Below are 27955 nucleotides of genomic sequence, written 5' to 3' on the forward strand. Positions count from 1 at the left end.
TTTTTTTTTTTAATCACTTCTTAATTATTATTTATTTACTTATTTATTTATTTTTGGCTGTGTTGGGTCTTCGTTTCTGTGCGAGGACTTTCTCTAGTTGTGGCAAGCGGGGGCCACTCTTCATCGCGGTGTGCGGGCCTCTCACTATCGCGGCCTCTCTTGTTGCGGAGCACAGGCTGCAGACGCGCAGGCTCAGTAGTTGTGGCTCACGGACCCAGTTGCTCCGTGGCATGTGGGATCTTCCCAGACCAGGGCTTGAACCCGTGTCCCCTGCATTGGCAGGCAGATTTTCAACCACTGCGCCACCAGGGAAGCCCCCAGGTTCTCCTTTTTACTTATAATTTTGCTTTTAATCTTAAAACGGAGCCAAGTAAATTTGTCTGTTTGCTGAGTTAGATTCCATTTCTGTAGATAGTTCGGATTGATAAGCAGTGCTGCATAAACAGTTATAATAATCTGAAAAACATTTGGACAGGCCCTTAATTTCGCTCTAGGGGAAGTTTATTCTTGACGTTACCTTATTTTAAGCATGTGGAATCATGGCTTTTAGGGTGTTCTGTTTGAAGTGGGAAAGCAGCTCCGGGTTGTCATGGAAATTTTGCGATGGGCGAATACATCCGATGGGCGGGGAAACGGGTGTGAACCGTTCTCTGTATCCCTTCATCCCTTCCGTGAGTCACCGACCGTTGAACCAACAGTAACCCTGCGTTGGGTACCACACTTGGCTCTGGGCATCCACTGAGGAGAGACTCAGTTTGTGCTTTGGCTGACACATTCTGGGAGGGAGCCGTGTCTGTGCAAATAGAAGGGAAGAAGACTTTAGATTAACTAGTAGTGTTAAAACTGAAGCGGCGTGGACAGGGGAGGGCAGGGGCCAACACTGTGCTCTTGGTGGGCACTTTCCACACTGGCTGATTTGGGATCTGGGGGCAGCGCCTGCATGAGGGGTCGGGGCGCAGCTCAGCTGAGCACACACACGGGGTATAAAAGACTCAAGATTCCATCCTGGAAAGAGGATCACCTCAGTCGTCTTTGGAGTCGTGTTTACACATATGCTGTAGGTTTACATTTTACATCAGATGATAGAATAGAAGTGTGGGGGAAAATATCTGAATCCATCAAAGGGAGAAACCCAGAGAGTCGTGTGGATGATATTTTTCTCAGACTTACCCTTTCTACTCCCTGAAACATTCCAGTTCATACAAAATCTAATTTAGAATGAACTGGGTTTTTTTTTTTTTTAAAGCAAATCCAGTATTTTTTCTAATGAAATCAACAAAGAAAATGGAACAAAGAGTATGTTTAATATGATAATGGCATAACTATTTTTTGATTTTCACAGCAATTTAAGTACAATTTATATACGTTTCAAAGGCATTCTTATTTTGATGATAGTTTCTTCCTTTCTTTAAATAAACTTCTATAAGAGTTAAAATCAGTATCATAGCCTTAACCATAGGTTACTTGATTTCTTACTCAGATTTCTGATCACAAATACTGTCCATAAATGATGGACATCTAATTTCTGAGGTGGAACAGTATTTAAAATGACTAGATCCTGAAAGATTTACCGTACATGATTCAGTGGTGTAGTGATGCAGTGTCACCAGCAAACTTGCTCTTCTGGCTGTTAGTTTTCAACAACTGGATCAAACCTGGGCAAAAACCTTGGCAGGTACTGAAGTAATTCAAGGAAGGTGGCTCTGAGCGGTGGTAGGTATAAACTTAAAACACATGCACACAAGAGGTCTTGGAGACTGGATTTAGCAGCAAGTTGTTTGGATTATAAAAACAGGCGTGGTAGAGTATCCAAACTGGTAAAACTAGGAAATGGGCAACAACTATTGTTGGTGTGATTCCACCTCCTCTGAGAGCTGATTTGCTTCTTTCGGTGATATTTTCTAATTATTTCTGACATTCTCTCTTGATATTTCCCTCATAATATATTCCATTCTTATTAATTCTTGTTAAAGTATTAACCAAATCTATGTATCAGACCAGACTTTCTGTGTTACAGTCTCTCAGAGAATTGCAGATCATTTATATATCTCGGTCTGAACTCCCAGGAAACATGCATAATTGTTCCATAAAAATTTCTCCTTATACTCTATTCTTAAAATATTATCATTGGATTGATTTAAAAACAATTTTTGATGGTATGGTGATGTTCCACTTCTCTGATGATGTTCTGGTGGTATGGCAATGCTGTGATGGTTAGTGGGGGTGTGTTGGTTGGAGTTGCTGCATTAGCTGGTGATGCTGTGATGGCTGGTGATGCTGAGATGGTGATGCTGTGATGGCTGGTGCTGTGATGGTTAGTGGGGGTGTGTTGGTTGGAGTTGCTGCATTAGCTGGTGATGCTGTGATGGCTGGTGTTGCTGAGATGGTGATGCTGTGATGGCTGGTGATGCTGAGATGGTGTTGCTGAGATGGTGACGCTGTGATGGCTGGTGTTGCTGTGATGGTTAGTGGGGGTGTGTTGGTTGGAGTTGCTGCATTAGCTGGTGTTGCTGTGATTGTTGATGATGCTGAGATGATGCTGCTGTGATGGCTGGTGATGCTGAGATGGTGATGCTGTGATGGTTAGTGGGGGTGTGTTGGTTGGAGTTGCTGCATTAGCTGGTGTTGCTGTGATGGCTGGTGTTGCTGAGATGGTGATGCTGTGATGGCTGGTGTTGCTGTGATTGTTGGTGATGCTGAGATGATGCTGCTGTGATGGCTGGTGATGCTGAGATGGTGATGCTGTGATGGCTGGTGATGCTGTGATGCTTGGTGATGCTGAGATGGTGTAATGATGAACGCATGAGTGGTGATGCTGTGAGTTACCAGGTTACAAATGACTGAGTAGTGACTGTATGTAACATTCAGGGTTGTGAGGGTAATAATGAATGGCTCAAAAATGACTTCTTGTTAAAAACATCTAATCAATTTCATGGAATGCAGATCTTTGCCATAAAGAAGATGACTCTCCAGGTGAAAATAGAAGTTAGGAAGATAGAGGCATAACATAGGACACTGCTGCCTTGGATGAATCTTTTCCAAAGGGCTCATTTTTCTCTTCCTTAGGTTTCTGCGGATTTTAATCATGATGATAGGATTTTGTCACAGCCCACCTGTATATCAAAACGTATTTGCTTTGAATAAATACTACGTAAAAATTATAGCATTACTTTTTTACAGAAATGAGTATCTAATCTAATGCAAGTGTTTATTTCCAGTGCAATAATTGGCAATTAAAATATATTTGGGTATGCACTTGGATTTATTGCATTATCTTCTCCTATTAGATAAACCCATATGTTTTCAAATGACTGAAAAAGAGAGATCCTTAATACATAGCCATGATTTTATGATATATTTGTATTGAATAAAAACTGTTCATTTCTTTTTTTTTTCATTGCAAAACTAGTTTTAGTATCAAAAAACAAAACATGGTAACAAATTCAACAAATTAAATGACCATCAGTAAGGAAAGAGTTAAATACATTTTGATATATCCAAGCTGTGACATACTCTACATCCAATAAAAACAATGGAATTAATCTATATGTCCTGACTAGAAAAGATATTCTTAGCATGTGCATATGTTAAGCAATTACAAGTGGAGATCAAATATAATCATATAATAATGGTTGTAAAACTGTTCATTTCTTAGGAAATTTAAATTACATGGTTTGTACCATACCTTACCAGGTAATTTTGTTTTAATTTTTGTAAGCTTTGAGGCTTAATGTATCCCAACTCTGGAAATGTCTTAAATTCAGAAAGTATCAGGCCCTAAATATTGTGGGTGAGATATTTTTTCCTACTGTACCTGTATTCCATCAGGAACTGTGTACATGTCGGGTAAGAGCCAGATAAACAGTGACACGCAGCTTCTGAATTTCAGTCTCTCCTTGATATAAACCTTGTGCCCCAGAACTTGCACTGCAGGTAACCCTGATCATTGTCATTAAAACAGAAAAGCGAACAACCCCCTCAAATAGCAATAGAGTGGTGTGTGCTTTATCCTTGGTGTCTCCCTTCCAGCTCCTGGGAGGCCAGATTTGGGGGAGAGCATGGCCAGATTTCCCTGGACCCCAGCCCTGGCAGTGGCTGCTGGCGGCAGCCCAAGTTCTCCCACGCGGCCCCTCCTTCCCATGGCCCCCAGCTCCTCTCCTTCCACCTCACTACCTCCTCGTCCTTGGCTTTCCCTTCGGAGTTCCAAACTCAAGCTGTCAAGTCTAATCATGACACCTGCCCACTGTGTCTACACAGGGAAGGACAATGCCACTGGGGACCACCATCTCCACCGGCCACCACGACACCTCCTCGGGTTCGCGTGTGATACGGCGGGAAATGCAAGCCACAGCCCTCCCTTTCTGTCAAGGTACGTTCCCTTTGTACGTGTGCAGCTTTCTCTCTGCGCTTCTACGAAGAGATAAAGTTAATGCAACCATTAGCTAAAATATGATAGATTTTTGCTCATTATAGATATTTAAGGGAGCTTGATGCATTCAGTTATTAAATATAAAGGACACTCACTGAACAAAAGGATTAATGTATCTGGGATGAGCCACTTTGGTCAAAATTAGGAACTGAGAGGACAAGACAGATCTCATAATGACCTACAAATAAATGTGAGAGGACTGAGTGGTATCGTAATCAGTATAAAACACGCTATGCTCCCACGTTCAATTTTAGCTACAGAAATGGAGTGAACTTGGCTCCGAAGGGACATGAGTTCAAAATGAAATAGGACAAAGCATCTCCGGAGGTTTATTGCATGTAATTTTGAGTATGGCTCAGGGTCCTGTGGGCTTAGGGTTGCTGTGTTCACTCAGCTCCCACAGGGAGACTCGAGGTCCACACTTTGCAGATGGAAGGGGCAACTGGAGCTTTGTGCTGGTAACTCCTCTTCCCACGTGAACACCCTTTTGGTGCCACTTCAGACAATCTGCATGAGCCTAAAAGACAGATGGACTTCATGGTCAATGGTTTGTTTTTTTTTTTTTTGGTATTTCTGTAATTTAATATCACTAATTAAAAATTGAGAGGGGGAAAAACATGGCTATTTCTTTCACTTAAACCTTTTGAAATTATTGTCACACTGTTGCAAAACTTACCTAAGGTAGAATTTGATGGTCCCCTGGGGCAGTTCAACGGACTAGTAAACTAGCCTTGATGACCTGTAGGTAAAATCGTGCTGTGTTGCCTTGTAATCTTTCCGACATACAAGCACCAAGCAGGCTGCAGACCAGACACTCCTGCCATACAGCAGTTTGCTCTTTAAACAAACTGCACATAGAAAACAAACTTATGGTTACCGAAGGGGAAGGAGGGGAGGGATAAATTGGGACCGACACTCTACTGAGCTGCAGCTTAAAGAGAGTCGAAGGCTAAGGCTGGCTCCTCCACCAGCTCAGGTCTGCGCACCTGTAGATTCTTGGTGGTCTTGTTCACAGGTGAAGGTGGCCTCCAGGGTCCTTTTCGGTTCCAACACCACGGGTCCAGGCTCTGTGAGATCAGCCTGAAGTCGAGTGTGAGTGTGTCTCATCATGTCAGCCCACAAACGGGCATCGCAGGCCTGTGCAAACCTGCCCCTCAGAGCTTGGAAGACACTCTCACTTAAGAAGACTGCTTACAGGAGGCATAACTATTGCTCTACAGCAGGAGTTGGCAGCTTTTTTCTGCAAATGGCCAGAGCAGTAAATATTTTAGTTTTAAGGGTCATAAGGTCTCTGTCAAAATGACTCAATTCTACCACCATAGTAGGTTGAAAGCAGCCCTGGATGGTATGCAGATGAATAAGCTAGATTCTGTTCCAAAAGAACTTTAAAGCCTTACAAAGATGCAAAATTTCGGTTTGTTAACCTTAGAGGCAAAGGTGATATGAACTGGCTATTGTGGTTACATGTAACGGTCAAAAGCACAGTCTCTGGGACCAGAGTGCCACTTACGTGCTCCATGACCTTTGGAAGATTACATAATATTTTTGTGCTTTAGTTTGGTCAGCTGTAAAGTAAGGCTATTCATAGCATCTACGTCACAGGAGTATTGTGATCATTAGGTGAATAAATATGTAAAGTCATGTAGAATGTGACTGGCCCAAACTAAGTGTTATAAAAGGATAGCCTCCTTGAAAAAGTTAACTCATTATATTGTGAAATAAGAGTGAGCTTTAACAGCATTTTAAAAAATGGGATTTAACTCTTACATAAATATTAGATCAGGATGAATAGTGAGGGGTCTATTACCATGGTAAAGATTATGAGGTCATTAGATGCGATATAAAGAAGCAAGATTTTAAAAACATAAAGGAGATAATGTCCGGTCTTGCTGACTGATTGATTTTGAGAATTGAGGCACAGAAAGCATTCAGAATGATTCCTTGCTATCCACATTTGGGGGACTTGTGTGGGAGAATAACTAACTTTAATAAAGAATATAAGTGAAATTTCAGTGCTGAGGTAATATTTTGAGCCAATAAGCACTCCTCAGATTTACCCCTAAGTTGGGTTTGATGTCTAATCTACAGTGTATAACTCTAACATTGCGTTTCCACTTTTCTATTTACGTAGTTGTCCATTTATTGCCTTTCTCTTACAGTAAAATGTGTCTTGCTTGGAAAAAAAAATAATAAAAGGAGTCATGCTGAGTTCTTGGTAGAGGGCCAGCAGAAATGTGGTGGCCAGGGCTGTACGGCCAGGGTTGGAGGGTCCTTCTGGCACAGTGTTCCTCAGAACAGCTGTGCTTCACTTTGGTTAACTGCATGAATGAATGCAAGTTATAGCCCCAATGTTACTTCAGAGTAGGGGCTCTGGACCTGCGGAGGCTGGGACTCAGGAGTGGGCTTCTGGGGAAGACGTGCACAACTGCAGTTCCTAGAAAAGTCAGTAAAGAGTGTGTGTGTGTGTGAAAGGGAGAGAGAGAGAGAGAAAGAAACAGAGGCATGGAGATCCTTCTTGACAAGTTCTGCCTACAAATCCAGCTTCCAAAACATTCTAGTTCCAAAGACAATTAGAGAATTGAAACTCAGTACTGTGGCATTTACTCAGAATGTGTCCCCAAAAGACAAAGAGATTTTTTGAAAATATGAAAGAGCAGTTAGGTAGAGTGGTAGACAGACTTTGAAGGTCCAGGATAAATCAAAATCTAGTTAAGAACAGAAGGACACCAAGACCAGAGGAAGTGGACCAAAAACAATGTTTATAGAGACAGTGGCTAAAAGCTGAGCATTTTTCAGAATGAAGAAAGGTATGGAGTCTCTAGATTGATTATCCATTTAAAATCCCATGAAAGATTTTTAAAAATCCACACCTAGATAGAGGGGGAAAACGTTAAACTAATAATGAGGAAAACTAATTACCCAAACAAGAATGGCAGTTATTTGAATAGACTTCTCAACATCAACAATATAGAGCAGGGCTTCCCTGGTGGCGCAGTGGTTGAGAATCTGCCTGCTAATGCAGGGGACACGGGTTCGAGCCCTGGCCTGGGAGGATCCCACATGCCGCGGAGCGGCTGGGCCCGTGAGCCACAACTGCTGAGCCTGCGCGTCTGGAGCCTGTGCTCCGCAACGAGAGAGGCCCGCGCATCGCGATGAGGAGTGGCCCCCGCTTGCCGCAGCTGGAGAAAGCCCTCGCACAGAAACGAAGACCCAACACAGTCAAAATCAATCAATCAATCAATCAATCAAACATACGCATCTGATTCAAGATCCTCATTAAAAAAAAAAAAAAAAAAAAAAACAATATAGAGCAGAGGGCAGCGGAGTAACAGCTTTCAAATCACCGAGAGACAAATAATATCAACTTCAGTTCTATACCCAGCTGAATTATCATTCAACAGGGAGCACAGAATAGAGAAATATAAAGACAGGTAAGACTTTACAAACCACATATGCTTACTAAAAGTACTATAAAAGGTATATTTGCAGGAAGCAAATAAACATAGACAAAAAGAATTGAATGTGTGTACCATGACAGAGACAATAGTGAACAGAGGAAAAGAATTAAAAACATATTACCAAAGTTAATTCATTGTCAATCACAAAGATACTAAATCTGCATATAATAATAAGAAATATGAACAGGAAAGGTTAAATATGCTGAAGTCTTTGTAGTTTAGGGAGAAAGTTAGAGGTACCGAATACTGTCACATATTGTTAGAAAAACACATAGTTAATATATATATTTAAACTTTTCTCTGAGAGGATTAAAAATAGATCATAATCTGAACAGAGTGAGCAGGAGAAATTCAGGATTGGTCAGGAAATAAACAACACTAAGAATTACAAAGTAGGCATAACTTTAATGAACAGAGAGTTATTTTATTTTAATTAATTAATTTATTTATTTTTGGCTGCGTTGGGTCTTCATTGCTGCGTGCGGGCTTTCTCTAGTTGCGGCGAGCGGGAGCTACTCTTCATTGTGGTGAATGGGCTTCTCATTGCGGTAGCTTCTCTTGTTGTGGAGCATGGGCTCTAGGCTTGCGGGCCTCAGTAGTTGTGGCTCGGGGGCTCAGTAGTTGTGACTCGCTGGCTCTAGAGCGCAGGCTCAGCAGCTGTGGCACACGAACTTAGTTGCTCTGCAGCATGTGGGATCCTCCCGGACCAGGGATTAAACCCGTGTCCCCTGCATTGGCAGGCGGATTCTTAACCACTGCACCACCAGGGAAGCCCCTGAGAGATATTTTAAAACAAGAAAATGCCACATACAACATCGTACCAAAATTTTGAAAATATAGATGAAGTAGACTATTATCTAGAAAAATATACCTTACCAAAATTGTCTCAAATAAATTTGTTTTTTAAGAAACTTAAACCGATAACTTTTAAAAGAAATACATTTGTATGTTGGTCCCTCCTGATCCCTCCTTCAAATGACAAGATGAGACATTTTTTAATAGATGACTTCTAACAAAACTTCAAGACAAACTATTCCAAGAACATAGCAAAATAAAATTATGCACCTTATTTTAAGGTACATTAAATTATGCACCTATTATTTTAGGCCAATAATCTACATCTAGCTAGGCAAGGAAAATAAAATAAAAATCCAGAGCAATGTTACTCATGAACACATTTTCAAAAATCTCACCAAAAAAGAAAAAAAAAAATAGCGAATGTAGCAGTATTTAAAGAAAATAGAGCATGCAGAGGTGGAATTTGTCACAGGATGCAATATTATTCTTTATCATTGCACTTGCTCATATTAGTAAGGTAAAGGAAAGAGACAACATTGTGTTTGGCACATTAAATGCAGAAGAAGCCATCAAAAATTCAGTGCACATTCATGACAATAGCTCTTAGCAAACTAGATAGGAGGTTTTTTTTTTTTAACTTTAAAAACATATCTGTTAAAAGTAGCATTTCATGGTAAAACTTTAGATGTATTCTTTTTCTTTTTAACATCTTTATTGGAGTATAATTGCTTTACAATGGTGTGTTAGTTTCTGCTTTATAACAAAGTGAATCAGTTATATATATACATATATCCCCATATTTAGATGTATTCTTATTCAAGTTAGGGATTATCCCTACTATTTAATATTGCTCTAGAGGTTTTAACCAAAGCTAAAATATTTGAATTGGAAAGGGAGATTCAAAATATTTGGTATTTGAAAGTAGTAGAGAGTTTTTATAAGAACAATAAAAATAATACAGTAGAATAAGAGATATACTTTTTTTTTTTTTTTTAAAGAAATTCACGTTCTTTTATTTATTTATTTATGACTGTGTTGAGTCTTCGTTTCTGTGCGAGGGCTTTCTCCAGTTGCGGCGAGTGGGGACCACTCTTCATCGCGGTGCGCGGGCCTCTCACTATCGCGGCCTCTCTTGTTGCGGAGCACAGGCTCCAGACGCGCAGGCTCAGTAATTGTGGCTCACGGGCCCAGTTGCTCCGCGGCATGTGGGATCTTCCCAGACCGGGGCTCGAACCCGTGTCCCCTGCATTGGCAGGCAGATTCTCAACCACTGCGCCACCAGGGAAGCCCAAGAGATATACTTTTAATTGTCAACAAAAACTATATGGTATCTGGGAATACATTTAGCAAAAATTGTTTAGACCTCTGTAGAAAAAACTATGAAAAGTTATGCGACATAGGAACCCAGAATAAGTGGAGATATATTTCATTTTGCTAAATGGGAAAAGTAAATATTTTAAAGATGTCGATTGTACTCAATTTAATATACAGATTCAGTGAAGTTCCAGTCAGATTCCTAAAGGGCAGTTTTAAATGAGATTTGACCACTGAGCCTTAGTTCATATGAAAAATTAAGGACTATCCAAGATAATTGTAAATAAGACAAAAGGAGGAAGAGGAGGGGCGGGTCACTTCTACGAAAAGCAAAAGACAGATTTTCATCAGATGGAGCTGGAGCTACTGGACATCCATAGGACAAAAAAACAGAAAAAATAGTGACCTAAACTTCACAGCTTAAACAAAACTTAAGTCAAAATCTGTCATTCTATTTAAGGCTTTTAGAGAAAAACAGGAGAAAATCTTGGAACGTATGGTTGGGCAAAGAATTCTTAGACTTGCCATGAAAAGCACAACCCATAAAAAGAAAAACTGATAAATTGGACTTCGTCAAATTTAAGAAGTTTTGCTTTGCAAAACACTCATTAAGAGGATAAAAAGACAAGCTATACACTGGTAGAAAAATTTTGCAAGCTAAATATTTGATAAATGACAAGTGTCTATATAACATATAAAGAAATCTCAGAACAGAACAGTATACAAACAAACAATCCAATTAGAAAATAGTTAAAAGATATTAACAGGCATTTCCATGAAAGGGATTTACAGATAAATACAAATAAATACACGAAAAGATGTCCAACAATATTAGCTATTAGGGAAATGCAAATTAAAGCCGTGAAGAGCTATTTCTACTCACCTATTGATATGGCTAGAATAAAATAGTGACATCACCAAATGCTGATGAGGGTGCAGAGAAACTGGGTCCCTCAGGCACTGCTGGTGGGAATCTGGAAAACACTTCGGTAGTTTCTTAAAAAGCTGAGCGTGTAACTACCATATCTACTAGCATTTGCTCTCCGGGGCGTTTATCCCAGAGCAATGAAGACTTACGTTCACACAAAGACCTATACACGAATATTTATAGCAGTTTGATTCATAATAGCCCAAACCTGGAAGCAACCCAGATGCCCTTCAGTGGATGTGGGGCATCTATACCACAGACTCATACTCAGCATCAAATAGGAGGAAACCACTGATGCCTGCAATGACCTGGTTAAATCTCCAGAGAACTATATTGAGGGGGAAAAAAGCAATCACAAACATTTTCATATAATATATATGTACTATATAGCATATAGCATATCGTATATATGTACTTTAATGTACTAAATTGCACATATGCTATATAGTACATATACATATTATATATGCAATATGTAACATTCTGTATATGTTATATATAATGTTTCCATATGATTTCATTTATATAATGCTCTTGAAATGACAAAATTATAGAGAAGTACAAATTATTAGTGGCTGCCAGAGGATAAAATGGGGGGGGTTCCTTGGGGTGATAGAATGTTCTGTATGTGGACTGCATCACATCCTGGTTGTATTATTGTACTGTAGTTTTGCCAGATGTTACCATTGGGGGAAACTGTGTACAAGGTATTCAATACCTGGGATCGCTTACAACTGCATGTGAATCTACATTTATCTCAAAACAAAAATTTTAATTAAAAAAAGAAGTCTAGTCCTTAAGGGACTTGGAGCATAAAGCTTCTGGAATAGTCAGAGTCTGGAGCCGTCGAGGTGTAGGTTGGCTTTCTCTGCCCGGAGGGGTTAAATATTTTCCTTAGAATTATTAGAACACCCACTGGCTGTTGAGGTATTCTGAAGAGGAGAGGGTGAACGTTGTACAGCTCGCTGGTGGGTTGGCACAAACATCTAGTTTCTAGGAAATCTGAAAATTCAGAGGGTGAGGGGCATCAGCCAACACCAGCGCAGGGCCCCGGGTCCAGGAGCCGGAGCACCGGGTGACGACTGCCGCTCGAGATGCTGGGGCTGCCTTGGAGAGCTCCTGGAAGCTGCAGAGGGTGTATCGAAACCCGTCAGTGCTTCTGTGGCGCCTTGCACCAGCGTGGGGTCAGAGGTGCCTGAGAAGCGGCCCGGAGACCTGCAGGGGCCTTGAAGGAGGAGGCCCAGCTGGGACCTGGGAGGTTTTGCTGCAGGGCACCAGCCGTCCCTGCAGAGGCAAACATGACTGGATGGCCCAGCCGCCCGTCCAGCACTGCCTGGCCCTCAGGTGAAGGGCTTCCCTGGAAGTGATGGGAAGGAACTTCCTGCCCCTGGTGGGATTGGGGCATGCCGGGACATAGAAATTAAGTTCCATTATTAAAACATTATTTTCCTATGTGGGTGTTTATGCACATTTAGTGCCTTCTATAGATGAACAGGAGAAAAACATCTTCACCATGGCCCGAGCCTGAATGTGACTGAATTTGGCGGCACGTAGAATGCTTTCCATTTCCTGGGTCAAAGCGAGGCGGCGTGTTTTGTCCTGGCTGTCGCTGTTGTTCTACGGCTCTTTGGTTCCGGATTTCTCACAGACACACAGGTCCTCACGAGCCCAAAGAGGCTGCTCTGCACCACAGCTCAGAACACAGGGCAGAGGGGGCCCTTTTCACCACCCGATAATGTACCATAAATTCTCTGACCTGGGACGCTCTTGAGAAGAAACTACTTTGGAGGAAAAGTCTAGAAGGATAGGAAGTCCCCCAGCGTGAGGGGCACTGCTGCTAAATTGGCCCAGGTGCTAAGGGGACACGGAAACCTTATCTTTGCTCTGCCTGAACCTCAGCACATCCAGGAGACTCAGAAGCTAACAGGCCCGAGGGGGCTCTGCAGACCCTGAGGGGCACTGTTTCCTCATCGCATTCAGCCCCTGTGGCCTGGTTCGCAGCTGTGAACCCACATCTTAACTTGTGTTTGTTTTCATCATACTATAAGGCGAGGTTGGTGAGAATTCTCCACCACTGGAGGCCTGGGCCTCCACAAACAAGCAATTAAGGACAGGACTGTCCTTTGTCTGGCTTCCATTATCTCTCACACCTTCTTGATGGTTCTTTAAGGGTAAGACATATTTGACAGCTTTGTGGGAAAAAGCATGGTTGTCTAAGACCAAGACTTCTCAAAATCTAACGCACCTCCGACCTCCCCCAAGGGGAGACACCCACCCTCCCTCCAGCACGAGTCCCCCTTCACCAGTGTGGAGCCTCTGGCGATGGATTTCTGAAGACTTTTCCTGATTTTCTCACAAGCCCTTGCTGTTCAGCTTAATATCCTGCTTGAATTCGTTGTGTCAACTGCTAACAGAGAAATACATTTTAGTGTCATGGACCAGTGAACTCATTGTTAAATTCTGATTGAGGGAAAAGAAGATTTTGTGTTTTAGTTTTATTTTTCTGCAGAACTTTCTCTTATTTGCAAATAGAGTGACTTTTTGAAAAATAAACCCCTAAACTAGAGATAAAGCTTAATGTAAGGTTAACTAAGACAAACAACCAGAAGAATGGATCCATTTAAAGTGACTTTAAGAGAAATCAGAAAGATTTTTTTTTAATACAGTTAGCTTTAAGAAATAATTTATAATTGGTATTGCAAGGGTTTTCTACTTCTGAAATGCAACCTGTTCCATTAATCCTGCATACGTCTATGTTTTATTGACTGTACCTCATCACTTCCAAGATGAGCAGTCATGGGATTGCGCTACCGTCAGCTTCTTTGGTCTTCCTTGGAGGAGGAGTAATTGTGAAACATGGAAACCGCCTCTGCTGGATGGGATTCTTCTGAAGAAAGAGATGAAGAAGGAGCAGCTGTAACGAATGAAGTAGTAACTTAATGAGACAGTGTCTAACAACTGGTTTAGAACTGAACATTCTTGAGAGGAGAAGTAGCTCCAATCCCTGATAGGAATCCCCCAATTAGTAATTTAAACCGAGAGGCGCAGTTAATTACCGTATATTAGTAGAACAATGAGGTAATTCATCTTTAAATTCTGAACTTGCTTCCCTGCAATATTAGGGAAGAATGTGCCTTATCCCTTCCTTGTGTGTTTTTATAGGAACAAGTTATGACTGATCTTGAACAGAAAATCCACCTCCATCAGAAAACCAAGATTCCTTCTCTTGCTGAACATATCGGATTTCTGACAACTAATCCCTTCTTTAAGAGAGAAAATATTTTCATAATACAACCTGCAAGAAGTATTCAAAATGTATAAACTTGTTCATATAAACCAGAACAAAGTTATCTTTCATCAATGGTTGTGGTAGCACTATTACACATTTAAAATATATGTATCGTGCTTAGACCATATTTACCTGTCTAATTATATAGGTTGTAAACAACGTTTTTTTATCCCAAATAAGTTTTTTATTTCTTTCTTTTTTAAAATTTTTATTGGAGTATAGTTGATTTACAATGTTGAGTTAGTTTCAGGTGTACAGCAAAGTGAATCAGTTATACATATACATATATCCACTCTTTTTTTTTTTTTAGATTCTTTTCCCGTATGGCCATATAGGCCATTACAGAGTATTGAGTAGAGTTCCCTGTGCTATAGAGGGAACTTATTAGTTATCTACTTTATATATAGTAGTAGTAGTGTGTATATGTCAATCCCAATCTCCCAATTTATCCCTTCCCCCCTTATCCCCCGTAAACAATTTTTAAAATAGTAGTTTCCATGATTCAAGTTGTACACTTCATTTTATTCAAAGAGGGCAGAAGAATAAATTAATCTGAGGAATGAAAGACCCCTGGATTATCCAGTAATCCAGAGAAGCTGAGAAATTTCGACATGTCATTTCGGACTGAAAATGAATTTTTAATCCAAGTGAAGAGTGTTTCATTTCTAGGGAAATAAAAACGAAAATAGGGCACAGGTAAATCGGCTTTATTTATTTATTTATTCATTCATTCATTCATTTATTTATTTATTTATTTATTTATGGCTGTGTTGGGTCTTCGTTTCTGTGCGAGGGCTTTCTCCAGTTGTGGCGAGTGGGGGCCACTCTTCATCGCGGTGCGCGGGCCTCTCACTATCGCGGCCTCTCTTGTTGCGGAGCACAGGCTCCAGACGCGCAGGCTCAGTAATTGTGGCTCACGGGCCCAATTGCTCCGCGGCATGTGGGATCTTCCCAGACCAGGGCTCGAACCCGTGTCCCCTGCATTGGCAGGCAGACTCTCAACCACTGCGCCACCAGGGAAGCCCGGCTTATTTATTTTGTCCAGATCTCATGATTGCCCTGGGACAGCTCAGTTTAATTATCACGTCATTTGTTTATTTGTTGCTCGGGTCCCGTAAACCTTCATTCACGAGGCACTTCCTGAACCCTTTGGGGCTTGGTGATGTGTGACGCACAGGACAGTAGCAGACTGAGAGCGGGCAGGACGGACAGAACAGACTGTTGAGTGCGTCTCTAGGGACAGCACAGGGAGGACTTTAGAAACGGGAAAGACCAGGGCTCACCAACTTAGAAGGTCGGGGAGGGAGGACTCAGAGGAAATGGTGCTTGAGGACGAATGGGTGGGATTGCTTAACATTTGAAGCTGAAGCATTTATCGAGTTTCATGTGAAAGATGTGTCTTGGCGTACATCTGAAGATCTTTATGTGAACAGAGTAGTTGAACGACTGACCAGCCCAAACCCCTTGACGGGGGGCTGGGCCACGTGCTGTTAGGGCTGTGCCCTCAGCACCCAGCATCTGCTCAGACCCGGCTGCACACACGGCACCTGCTGCCAAAATGATTCAGACATGAACCAAAGCAAAGCCCATCTCGGTGCTTCTGCAACACATACCTGTTTAGATAACACATACTTTCAGTTACCAATAACATTTCTAACAATGGAATATGAGATGTTGATAAATAACCGTGATGATGGCTATTCATGAGTGAAAAAACTCAAATAATGTTTTGAAAAATCGTAGTTTTGAATTTTGCTTTGCATTTTGTTTGTGATTTACTAGATTTGTTTCAACTAAACATGTCTGCAGGCTGTTTTATATCTCTTCGAACGCAAGTTAGAATTTGATATATCCAGTTTTATCACTAATGTTAGGCAAATATATATGTACTTTCTAGAATTGCCTGAACGCCATTTTTAAGCCTAAAGTTCTTTTACGCCTTTATAGAATCCTCTTCACGAATGTGTTATTTATTTTTATCGTAATTCTTATCTTAACTCTTACCTTGCTAAGTAGAAAACAATTCAAAATTTCTCCTATCCTGTGCAAAACAGTTCAATAGTTCCTCTTTTTATGTTTTCTTTTTATATTTCCCCTTTTCCCTCCAGTATTACCATCTGCTTGTTTTCTCCCTGTTCCCAGTGATACCCACAGTGAAGTTTCCATCCACATTCTCTGCTGATGTATGCGCGGCTGTGTTTATTTCTGGTGCTGCTGACTTTCCCCATGTGTCGGGGACTTGGACGGTTACACCGACTCCGGGTTCAGGTTTCCCGCTCACAACGTTTACTCACAGCTACTTAAAACTTTTCTTAAGATGAGAGCTTAAATTACCAAATACAGATTCTTTCCCACTACAGATTGAAGAGTGGAAGAGAAGAAAGTGTAAAGGGAGAGAGAGCTACTGTGTTAAAAAATGTCCAACTACTTTTTTTAAAATTAATTTTTATTGGAGTGTAGTTGATTTACAGTGTTGTGTTAGTTTCTGCTGTGCGGCAAAGTGAATCAGTTACACGTATACATAATATCCACTCTTTTTAAAATTCTGTTGCCATATAGGTCATTACAGAGTATTGAATACAGTTCCCGGTGCTAAGCAGTAGGTTCTTATTAGTTGTCTGTTTTATATATAGTAGTGTGTATATGTCAATCCCAATCTCCCAATTTATCCCTCCCCCCGCTTTCCCCCTCAGTGGATGGACCTAGAGATTGTCATACTGAGTGAAATAAGTTAGACAGAGAAAGACAAATATCATATATCGCTTATATGTGGAATCTACAAAAATGGTACAAGTGAACCTATTTACAAAACAGAAATAGAGTCAAAGATGTAGAAAACCAACTACTTTTAAAACCCGGTAGCAGGACAGCCTCGTGCAGACTTGGTGTCCCGCTGGCGGTGGTTCCTCCGGGCATTTTCCTAGCCTTGTGGCCTGGTTTACATTTGCACTGGCTTCTCTTGGAGCCCCTCGTGGATACTGAGGCTTTCGTGGATCCCTGCATTGCGAGTCTGGACGTTTCCTTGTAAGTCACAGAGTTTGCCTAAGTGACCGGGAGGACCTGGTCCTCTAGAGTCGATGTGTGATTGCAGCGAAGGTCCGGCCGGGGAGCTTCAGCAGGTGTATGACTCATCTTGCCCCTGATCATTGATGAAATTTGATCATGCGAGTAGACCTTTCTTCTCAAACCCAGCTGTTATTCGGCCTCCATCCTGAAGGGTGAGGTTGGATCACCCTGGCAATTGCATCCTCCCTGGTGTAACTGCAGACGCTATTCTAATTCATAGGCACCTAACCCTCTTCAGATTTAACAGACATAACTGTTTCCATAGGTGTCACCTACACTTGGAGATATGGTCAATGAGGCTTGGTTGGCCACTGCTGGAACTTCCAGCCAGGTCTTTGTTGCAGACATTGTCTGTGGATGAACAGGGTTTCCCTATCACTCAGGTGACCCCGTGTTTTATAAGGAAAATAATTTCCTGAGGCACAAAAGCCAATGAAAATTATTTTTACTTTAGGAATTTTATCACGTCTTTATGAGAAGGAAACACTGCAGGTATGATCCCCACTTTACTGATCAAGGAAACTGAGGCCTATGCTTTAAGGAGATGACTCAGCTTGGTACAAAGAACAACAACACAATTTGGGGCAATGGAGAGAGAGCTACGGGTCTGATATTTTATTTTGATTGAACTAGAGATGTCAGACCACACAGTAAATCTCAGTTCCAGGTGCCAAATTAATAGAAGTGGATGCGTGGCACTGAATTTGCAAAATGAGAACAGGAAATTGACACAGAAAATGAAAGATCACATAACTTATAAACCCAATAAGGAGATGCGAGATGCAAGAGATAAATCACCAGGGTGGTCCAAGGGGCGGTGATGAATATGCATGGCCACCCTCTGACACGCACACTTTGCATTAGGTGTTGCTGGCCTTGCGGCAGGTTAGAAATATGGCTGGGAGTGGGGAGTGGAGGGGAGGCTACAGCAATGTTTTTAAAAATAAAGGAAAATGACCCCAAATGTGAAATATTGGAATTAGTAGTTTTCACCTTAGAGGATTTCTTTTCAGCCACAGCTCTCAAAAAGTCAAAGGACAGAGGAGAGAGGAAGAGAGAGAGATTTTTCTCTTTTTTTGTCTCCGTGCTGTATAGTTTTTTTGTTTTTTGTTTTTTCCTTTAGAGCTCCTTTTATTTTATTATTATTTTTTTTAAACATCTTTATTGAAGTATAATTGCCTTACAATGGTGTGTTAGCTTCTGCTTTATAACAAAGTGAATCAGTTATACATATACAATATGTTCCCATTTCTCTTCCCTCTTGCATCTCCCTCCCTCCCACCCTCCCCATCCCACCCCTCTAGGTGGTCACAAAGCACCGAGCTGATCTCCCTGTGCTATGCGGCTGCTTCCCACTAGTTATCTATTTTACATTTGGTAGTGTATATATGTCCATGCCACTCTCTCACTTTGTCACATCTCACCCCACCCCCTCCCCATATCCTCAAGTCCATTCTCTAGTAGGTCTGTGTCTTTATTCCCATCTTGCCACTAGGTTCTTCATGGCCTTTTTTTTTTTTTTTTTTAGATTCCATATATATGCATTAGCATACGGTATTTGTTTTTCTCTTTCTGACTTACTTCACTCTGTATGACAGTCTCTAGGTCCATCCACCTCATTACAAATACCTCCATTTCATTTCTTTTTATGGCTGAGTAATATTCCATTGTATATATGTGCCACATGTTCTTTATCCATTCATCTGTCGATGGACGCTTAGGTTGCTTCCATGTCCTGGCTATTGTAAATAGAGCTGCAATGAACATTTTGGTACATGACTCTTTTTGACCTATGGTTTTCTCAGGGTATATGCCCAGTAGTGGGATTGCTGGGTCGTATGGTAGTTCTATTTGTAGTTTTTTAAGGAACCTCCATACTGTTCTCCATAGTGGCTGTATCAATTTACATTCCCACCAACAGTGCCAGAGGGTTCCCCTTTCTCCACACCCTCTCCAGCATTTATTGTTTCTAGATTTTTTGATGATGGCCATTCTGACTGGTGTGAGATGATATCTCATTCTAGTTTTGATTTGCATTTCTCTAATGATTAATGATGTTGAGCATTCTTTCATGTGTCTGTAGGCCATCTGTATATCTTCTTTGGAGAAATGTCTATTTAGGTCTTCTGCCCATTTTTGGATTGGGTTGTTTGTTTTTTTGATATTGAGCTGCATGAGCTGCTTGCAGATGTTGGAGATTAATCCTTTGTCAGTTGCTTCATTTGCAAATATTTTCTCCCATTCTGAGGGTTGTCTTTTGGTCTTGTTTATGGTTTCCGTGCTGTATAGTTTTTATATCCATTTTCTGGGCAAAACATCACACCTCAGATACAGCAAGGGCCAGGTATTATGGATAGAGTAGCATTTACACATACCCCACCTATTGTGCAATTGAAGCTTCTCCTAACACAAGTTACTTACGAAATGGGATAAAATCTTAGGGTATTCAAGCAGATTTTCAGGTCTTGCTTTGCTCAACAAACATCAGTTTCAAAGTCTGCCATCTTCCTGGGGCAGATCCAGGATCCAGAGCCATGACCAGGACGCGGCCCCTGCCCTCACGGGTCCACCGCCTAGTGTGAGCGGCTGGCACCCGGGTAAATGCACAGCCCTGCACGGAATCCCAGCCAGACCCCGTGCCAGGAACTGATGGAGTCAGGAGGACCTCCAGAGACGGCCGCGTCTGACCCAGTCCCCGCGGTGCTGGCTCCTGCCCTCGGGATGCTGGGGGACCCTGGCGCTCAGTCTCTGGCCATCTTCCCTTTTTGGCCATCTACCCCTGCCCCCGAAGCTTGAGTGCTCCCAGGAACCATCACTTTCAATTCTACTGACAAGTGGAACTCGCGTCTCAGCCCTGCCGTCACCCGTGGTCTGCAGACTCAGTCCCACCAGCTCACATTCCCTTCCAGGTGCGCGCAGGTCACAAACTGATTCTTGGTTTTTGTTCGTTTGTGTTTTACTCCCAAACTTGTTTCTCACTCTGTCTTCCCAAGTTCACACCATTCACACTGTGAAAACGCACTTGACTCTCGGAGCTGCAAGTGTCTTAAACAGGCTGCTTCTGACCACGCCCATCTCACCATCAGGACCGCCCTAGTTCAACTGCCTCTCTACCTTTTGTGTAAAACACCTTAGTAGCCTCTTAAAGGCCTCCCCGCCCCTTAGATTCAGTTCTCTACCTGCTGATCTGAAGGACATTTTTGCCAAATGCAAATCAAGTTCCTCCACCTTGTGGCACACGGCCTCCGAAGGCTGCCCACGCCGCAGGCCTGCGCCGCATGCTTTCCTGTGGCCCACAAGGCAGAGGCGCACACCCCCCGGCCTCGTGTCCTATACTTGAGAGTTTGCAAAGCTCCGAAGATCTGTGTCCTCATGTGCTCCTTCTAGCAACTCTGAATTGTGGGTGTTATTGTGATTTCACTATAGAAAGCTGAAAGAAATACTCAGAAAGTTGAGTGATTTTCCCCAAATCCCATAGCTGGTGAAATTTGGATATGATCTTTACAAGAAATCCTGGTTATTTAAACATCTAGCCAGAGCTCTTTCTGTTGGATGCGACGCACACAGGGTACGGTGACGACAAAAGCTGTACGAACTCTTGACCTCAGAAAAGCGTGACAGGGAAAATACCGATTTAAACCTCGATAGGAAGATGGCTTCCCACACCTGGAGACCAGGGTTTACTTCATACCCGCAGGGCACGGAGAGCTGGCCTTGCCCGCGTTCACCCCCAGTATTGTGATCTCGTGGAAAGGACTTAGGTGCTCTCTGTCTTCCCCAGGAATCAGCCGCAGCACCCACACTGCCATGGGCTTTGGGAAGAGACAGGGCAGAAACTGCTGGCTGCAGGATTTTTTCTTTGCTTACAAGCGTCCTGCTGTCTCTGTGCGTACCTGACAGTAACTTCTCTTCCACCCTGGTGTCATCGTCCGTACCAGGATCTGATCCACCTCACTGGAGGAATTTACCGAAGCAGCTGCCAGCCTGGACCTGCAGCGGGTTGGCCCAGAGTCTCCCACGTCCGTAAATTTCTAGAAAACAGAAGCAAGGAGAGGGCAAGCGAATGCTGTGCTTTGGTCCACAGCGGGTTTGCTTTTCGGCTCCTCGCTGGGAGCCTCCATCCCGGAGCAAACTCTTCCCGCCCGGGCACCGGCCAGCCCCCCGGGAGTATGCGGGGCGTGCTGCAGCCCCCCCTGTGGCCCCGCGCGTGGCCAGGGGTCCAGGCTCTACCCTCTCACGCCCTCAGCCCTAACGAGGGAAACTTCCGAGGCTGAGAGCCCATCTGCATCGTCTGTACACTTTGGGAGGCGCTTCCCCAGGGACCAGCTGGGGGCGGCCGGCGGAGGCCGCGTGGAGGTGACGCGCGCAGCGTCCTGAGGGGCCTCGCAGCTCCGCGGGCCCCGGCCGCTCAGCTCACGTGTCGTATTCGCTGCAAGTCCTTACCCGGAGTGAAACAAGTAACAACTGGATGAAAACGACTATTTCATGGAACCCACCTCCCCTTTGGGATGTGACCTTATAAACGAAATGAGAAAAGTTTATTTTGACTATGCTAAGAAAGAAGCCAATTTCTTTTAGTTTGCCCAAATTTCCAGGGATATGACACGTTATATGCTAATATGGGCACTTAATCCTTGTCTGCAAAATGCCAAACACCTGGATGAGAGGAGAAATTCAGTCAAAAACAGATATTTCCAAATAGCTGGATGTTTGAGCTAAAGTAAGTCAAATAGCCAACTTCTTTTTACTATCAACATGTTTTTCAGACTTATATTACATGCTTTGTACTTACTTGTTAGCTCTGACCATCAAAGCCTTTTTGAAAAATCTGAAAAATGAAGATGTGGTTCTGAAACCCAGCAGGAGCGGCTTTGCATGAGGTGAGGTTGGCTTTAGAGACTCTGGTCGGCTCCCGGGTCGGGAGGACAGAGTAGCCGGGGACGTGTGAGCGGCTTGTCACCAGCTTCACAAGCCTCCAACAGGTGCTGGATTACCCCTCCCGGTTCACTGGAACTCAGAAAGTGGCCTGAATTTATCTCATTTAATCAGCGAGGAAAAAGCATCTACAAAGACAGCCAAGTGGATGCCCAGAGGCTCAGGGGAACGAAAGGTTTTTGTTGTCCCAGAGATGGCGTTATCCTCTGTCACATGTATTAATTAATACGGAGGGAAAAGGCAGCACTACAGTTGTCAAGAGGGGTTATTATAAACAAGCCAGCCGCTGTGCCGAGTGCTTTACAGTGGACAGAAGTGCATGGTGCACGGTCTATGACTAACATTCATGGCGTGGTGTGTGATTACATCATAAAATTTTATTGTATGGTTATTAATATTGATATAAACTAAAACAGACATTTGACCTGACTTGTACACAGATTTGAAAAAGTAAAGAAACAGATCAGTTATTCTGATAGCGTTTGATCAAGAAGCACAGATTTTATTGCCATCAAATTGAAAGTTGATTTTTTGTTTGCCCAATTGCGAATTTTATTCTTTGTCTGTTTTAGGAAATGAATCAAAGCATCCATGAGAGCCAATTGCTGGTGCACTGTTTATATCTAATATCGCTCCCGTTCGTTTAGTTGGCTGGTGGGGCAAGAAAAATAGTGTGATAAAACTTTTTCTCATTTTGTTCCTTTATTGTTTTACTCCTACTGTACACTGTGAGCAACGTTATAGGTAACATAGTTTTGTAAAAAAAAAAAAAAAAAATTTTTTTTTAATTGTAGCTAAGCATCTCTAAGAAATATTATTTATATATGCTATGTACTTAAATGAGCAACCTGAATATTTGGTCTTTGGGATTATACCGGCATCCTCGACGTCCTAGCACTTTCTCCCGTGGCGGGCTGGCTTTGGGGGCCAAGGCTGGTCATTCCCCGGCACGAGGGGGGTGGAGCGTGGGGCTGGCCAGCTGGGAGCCGCAGCCGTGGATTTTGGGCCAAAGAGGGAGACAGCTGAGCCTCTAGTGGCCTTCGGGTGCCCTCTTCCGTCCGGAAAGGAAAATCTATCCTGGCACCCATTCCGGCTTGACCTCGGGCAGCCGCCCCAGCCTCCGAAGCACTGCCAGGCCCCGGGAACCCTCGGGGGAGCCCACACTGAGCCTGCACCCCTCTTCACACGCACCGTTGGCTCTTATTTTCAAACCGCATCCCGCTGCTGAGATGCACGGGCCCCTGCCCGCAGGCCGGCAGGTGCGCCGCTGGACCGGTCAGGGTCAGGGTCAGGGTGGAGGGCTCCCGGGGCTGGCTGGCCCTGCCCCGGCGGAGAAGGTCGCTCGCTGATGCGAGTTCCTGGGGGTGCGGGAAGCCTCTCTCCTCCGGCGTGGGAAGACGTGCGGAGGCCCCCCAGACGGAAGCGGGTCCCCGCGCCGCGTGCTGAGCCTCGCTTCCCGGTGTTAAGGGACATCGTCCGTTCCTGACGGTCTCCTTTCCCTTCACCAAGTCTTAAGTTTCGGGAGAATCCCAGGAATCCACACTTGAGATGGGACTCGCCCGTTACATGCTACAGGTTAGGAATTTTATCAGTTTCGCAAAAAGCGCCCTCGGGAAAATGAGGCATTAAAAAAAAAAATCTAAAGATGAAGTCAAGTTCACAAAAGCATGCATGTGAAAAATGTACGGTTGGGCCTATTTTGTAAGACAAAATGCATTTCAACGTGAAATTCCCGGAGGAGGCGTGGTGTGAGAAACTTGGTGCATCGTGCATCTCCGGGGACCAATCAGAGTAAAGGTGAATTGTAAGGGAGAAAAAGACGAGTTAACTATAATGATAGAAAACGTCCGCTCAAGGAAGACGGTGCTCCTGGCAAACTGAAGGACCTTCCGTTTCGAAAGATTCCCTTCGTCCCCTGGAAGGCCAACAGCGTGGCTCCTTGGGAAAAGGAAACCCCCCAGAGAACCAGATATTCTATTAGCTGAACCTCCAGGAAGGCAAACAGCAATGTGTTAAATAAAACGCTCGCCTTCTCTGAGTGCGTACGGTGGGGAAAAGGCAAACCATCTTTCCTTGGAAGGGCCTTCTGGAATTGCCTTTGCTTTTATGAATCTGGGCTCGGGCTGGGGTGGAGGTAGCTAAAGCAGTTGTTATTCCCAGCTTTTCTGCATGGAGCTCTCCTGGAATAAAGCTATGTGCACACTGATGAAAGCAACTGCAAAGGCATTTAATGCAGGCAGTTTAAAACACAGGGTGCGTGGCTTTGCAACAGCCCGACCCATCCCATCCGAATGTGCCAACCTTTTGGTCACCCTGTTGCTGGCGGAACAGGAGTGCGGATGAGAAACATCGCTGCACGTGGGGCATCCGAAGACCACCTTCGCTGCTGGCTGGGGCCAAAGCGGCAATAACTAGTCACTTTTTTACTGCCTAAAGGTTCTGTGTAAGCAAACGCAAGCCATGGGCCTTGAAAGGGGAATTGTTTTCTCAGCCTCTTCCCCAGAACTGTCCTGGACCACTTATTATTATGCTTTTCCGCCCAGATTTCACAGGTTTGGGTAGTTGGGTCCTTGCTGTTCGCCAGTTGGCACGAGGGAACTGCCCTTGGCCTTGTAGTGTGGTCTCTCCGATGACAGTTTTGGTAGCAAGGTAGAAAATGAACATGTAGTAACAAATAATAAAAGCACATCTCTTGAGTTCATTTGCAGCCTGAAGATGAGCTTATGAAAGGTTAAACTGCCAAGTTCATGGCAATGCGTGTGATGCCTGGACCCCGTCCAATGTACCTGGAGCAGCTGTCAGCCTAATTAAGCCAGATGTGCCTTCAATGTAAATGGACCTCCCAAGAGGAATAAGAACAGATTTCAGGCTCTAGCAAAGGACAAAAGGGGGTGGGGGTGGGTAAGGATGTAGGAGAGGCGGGGCTACAGCCAAAGAACATTCCTCGTGTGATGTCATTCTTACCTGGCAGGGTCCCAGCTTGTGTCACCTTGATTGAACTCAATTGAAACAGTCCTACAGGAGGCTGAGAAAAGTGACTTATTTTAAGTGAAGTCTGAGTTAATTTGCATGTTCAATCAAATGAAGATATTTGCTAAACTCTTTCATTTTTTGACACGTGCTCACATACGTGCACACACGTGCACACACACACACAACCTCAGCCTGCCTTTAGATGCTCAGTTATTTAAAAAATGACATTTAAGCTGTGCCAACTTTGACAGCCCTTCAAGTAAGTGTGCAAAGCAGAAGCCAAGAAAGGACATCAACAGACCGCCAACTTTCTCAGGTTCTGTGATTCCCAGATTAGGCTGCACATCAGGCAGGCTTTTTGCAACCCTATTACTATTGAAAACAAACATTCTGTAAACCATGAAATGTAAGGTACAAATAGTGGGCGTTATGTAAAAAAGAAAAAAAACACTCTAGCTTCCAGGCAGTTTTTTCCATTCATGCTGTAAAATGTCGTATCTCCAAAACAGAAGTGTTTGAGGAGCAGACCTTTAAGCTCAGCCAGGAAAATGCTTCTCAGAAAATTTTCCTTCGTGTTGCTGCATTTAGTAACTACATCGATGAAACCAGCTCTCAGTTGCTACGTCTCAAAGAAAACGATGAGAAACACCCAGAGCCTTTTGGGCACTTGATGGCTGTGTCATAATTCATTTACAGAAAAACTTCATTGACTTTTATTCAGCGACATGAAGTACAATTTATTTAGCAAACACATATGCAGCATTTACTCTGTACCAGGCACAGCTTTAAACACTTTATAAATGATAACTTATTTAATGCTTATAGCAATCCTATGTTTTAGGTACCCTTATTTGTACCGTTTTACAAGTAAAGAAACAGAGGCACAGAAAGGTTAAGTGACTTACCAAGGCCACACAGCTGCACTCTGAATATATAGAAATATGGGTGGTCGAGGAGGATCTTCTCTTATGAGAAGAACTAGAAGAAAGGATGTGATGAGAATCCTACTGGAATAGAATAAACTCAACCACAAATGGCAAACTTCCATCTCCGTGGGTGGACCGGACGGTGTCCTCAAGCTGATTTGGAGACAGTCAATGAGATTAATGGGAAACAGTTATGTGGAGAAACAGGAGGATCAAAATTCAAGGCTCAATCTTAAATCATGCTCCAATGAAGTGGGCATTATTTCATGTATTCATCTCAACTTTGAGGTTTAAACTGGTCCCAATTGACAGAGTTAGTGATTGAGAACATCCCCTCCCTCCCTCCCTTTCTTTCCCCCTTCCTTCCTTCCTTCCTTCCTTCAAGTGCCAGACACTGCTAATTCTGGAACTATAAGGATGATCAGACACACTACAGCCTGCAAAGAACACAGAACCCGTGTAGTGGGTTGAATAGTGTCTCCACCAAATGTGACCTTATGTGAGAAATAGGATTTTTGCAGATATAATTAGTTAAGATGAGGTCATACTGGATTAAGTGGTCCTCAGTTCAGTAACTGGTGTCCTTCTGGAAGAGATGCGCTGAGACAGAGACACACGGGGAAGAGGGCCACGGGACAGTGGAGGGGATGCAGCTACAGGCCGAGGATCTGCAACCCAAGAGCATGGAACAGATCCTCCCTAGGACCCCCATGGGGAAGGGGACCCTGCCAACACCCTGCTTTCAGACTCTGGCCTCCAGCACTATGAGAGAATACACTTCTGTGGTTTTAAGCCACCTAATTTGTGGTACTTACTTACGGCAGCCCCGAGACACTAACATGGATTCTGGTACCAGGAAGTAGGATGCTGCTGTAACAAGCAGCTAAAAATGTGGAATTGGTCTTGGGATTGGGTAATGGGGAGAGGCTGGAAGGGTTTTGAGGTGCAAGGTAGAGAGAAACGTAGATTGCCCTGAAGAGACCACTGGGTAGAAATATGGACCTTACAGGCAGTTCTGGTGAGGGCTCAGATGGATGTGGGGAGCACAGGACAGAAATCTTCTGATGTTTTAGATAACTCCTGGATCCTCCTGAACAGATGTTGGTACAAATATGAGTGTTAAACATGCTTCTGGTGACGTCTCAGAAGGAGAAGCTGAAGGAAACAGGAGGAAAGGCTGTCCTGGTTTTCAGGTGGCAGAAACCTTGCTTGATTTAAGATCTTAGCCATGAGTCCCGTGTCCTTTACTACTGATGATTATAGAAATGACCATACAGCAGAAGATTTGAGCTAAATACTACATCATGATAAAATTTTATGCAGAGAGCTTATTCTTCTTCAAATTTCCAATCCTTCCCCCAAATTACGAAAGAAAGGAAAACCAATTTTGACGTTCCATGTAAATAAATGTTAAGTTATTAAATGAGAAAGGAAAGCAGAGATCTGACTTTATATGACATTTCTGGGTCTTATAGTTTTAGAGTTGGAAGAAATTTTAGAAATCACCTAGACTATCCCCTTGATGCCATCCCCAAGAAATCACTGAATATCTTTAGTGCTTTATGCTTTTCTACTTCCTGCATTAATTTACCCACCACAGTATTGCTCCAATTGTTAAAAAGTTCTTCTTCATAGAAATCTCATGTCAGTCCTGCTCACCCTTTGACCCTGAGCCTCTCTTCTTCATAAAGACCAAGAATGCCTCTTACGCTTCCATGTCAAGAGATGCCCCAATATTGGAAAATTTGTCCCTTGACATGTACTAGCTTCTTTTTGGTCCTGTGAACTATTCCATGCAAACATGGTTTAAAAGTCATTCACTGTCCTAGGGACACTATA

The 27955-nt window shown here is 43.2% G+C and overlaps 1 long non-coding RNA gene across 1 annotated transcript; it reads right to left on the reverse strand.

Annotated features, from left to right (window-relative positions):
* Positions 1 to 10889: 10889 nt before the first annotated feature.
* Positions 10890 to 26263, reverse strand: LOC103002480 (uncharacterized). Its single transcript, XR_449484.2, has 5 exons — positions 26096 to 26263; positions 25182 to 25242; positions 21176 to 21313; positions 13699 to 13841; positions 10890 to 10973 (listed from the first exon to the last, which is right to left on the reverse strand). It is a non-coding gene; the product is annotated as an uncharacterized LOC103002480 (long non-coding RNA).
* Between the last annotated feature and the right edge of the window lie 1692 nt (positions 26264 to 27955).

The sequence above is a fragment of the Balaenoptera acutorostrata genome, chromosome 18 (genome assembly GCF_949987535.1).
Source record: "Balaenoptera acutorostrata chromosome 18, mBalAcu1.1, whole genome shotgun sequence".
Classification (NCBI taxonomy): domain Eukaryota; kingdom Metazoa; phylum Chordata; class Mammalia; order Artiodactyla; family Balaenopteridae; genus Balaenoptera; species Balaenoptera acutorostrata.